Source organism: Orycteropus afer, unplaced genomic scaffold (assembly GCF_000298275.1).
Source record: "Orycteropus afer afer isolate SDZICR_OR568_19922 unplaced genomic scaffold, OryAfe1.0 scaffold00052, whole genome shotgun sequence".
NCBI lineage: Eukaryota > Metazoa > Chordata > Mammalia > Tubulidentata > Orycteropodidae > Orycteropus > Orycteropus afer.
Window position 1 is genome coordinate 1707455 of NW_006921639.1, and position 1134 is coordinate 1708588.

Below are 1134 nucleotides of genomic sequence, written 5' to 3' on the forward strand. Positions count from 1 at the left end.
AAAAAAAAAAAAAAAAGACCATGCTTATAGATCTGACAGAGAATGGTGAAACCTCTGAGGCTGCAGCCCCTTGTAGTTCAGTTCGTGTGTCAACTTGTCTGGGCCTGGTTGAGTGGCTGGGCAGCTGGGTGCAGTATTCCCCATGATGAGACTGTTAATCAATTCCATGGTGGAATCTACTGTGAGCAGCTGAGTAGCTGCCTTAGGGAATGTGGTCTGCTTCCTGCATATAAGCAGAAGTCTTGGGGAATGGTCTCTAGCTTGTGGCACGCTTAGACCCTGCATGTAGCCATGTCGTTGTTCGGCAGCCTGCCATGCTCTGCCGACCTTGGGACTTACAATGGACTTTAATTAATGGCCTGACATGTGGTTTGGTAACATTGGAACTGTGCCTTTTTACTTGTCAACCTTGGATTTGTCAGTCTCAGCAGCCAGCAGCTGTCTGAGTGAAGAAATGCCTCTAGCTCCAGTGGGTCAGGAGCAGTAGCCAGAGCTGGAACCCAAGGTTGAGGGGCTTTCACCAAGCCCCTAGAGCCTGGCACTTTGAACTTGGACTTAAAGCCTCCAAACTGTAAGAAAATAAACTCTTGTTTGTTCAGGCCATCCCATTTGTGATGTATTCTTGTCAGAGAGGCACTGGGTAACCAGAACACCCCTAGTCATCCTTTGGTCCTGAAACTGAATTCACTCCCATACCTTAACTTTCAGCCAAACAACAGACAGGCCTACAAGATGAACAATTACACCAGGTGGTGCACTCCTTAGAATAATCAAACGTGGGAAATCAGAAGAGCAACATTGGCACAAGGAGAAATCTCAGAAGGCAGGAATGAATAGGATAGAAGGTCAGAGGGAAAAGGTAACCACAGGGAGGAAGTGAGCAGAGAGCTATTATACTGTGGGGACTGCAATCAATATTAAGAAAAAAAATGTCAATGAACTGTTGAATGAAAACTGAACTTGCTCTGTAAATTTTCATCCAAATAACAACGCTGTTGTTATTTGCCGTCGAGTCGGACCCAACTCATAGCGACCACTCCTTGGGTTTCCGAGGCAGTATCACTACGGAAGTAGATTGCCCAACCTTCCTTCCAAGGAGTGGCTGGTGGGTTGGAACCGCCAGCCTTCTAATTA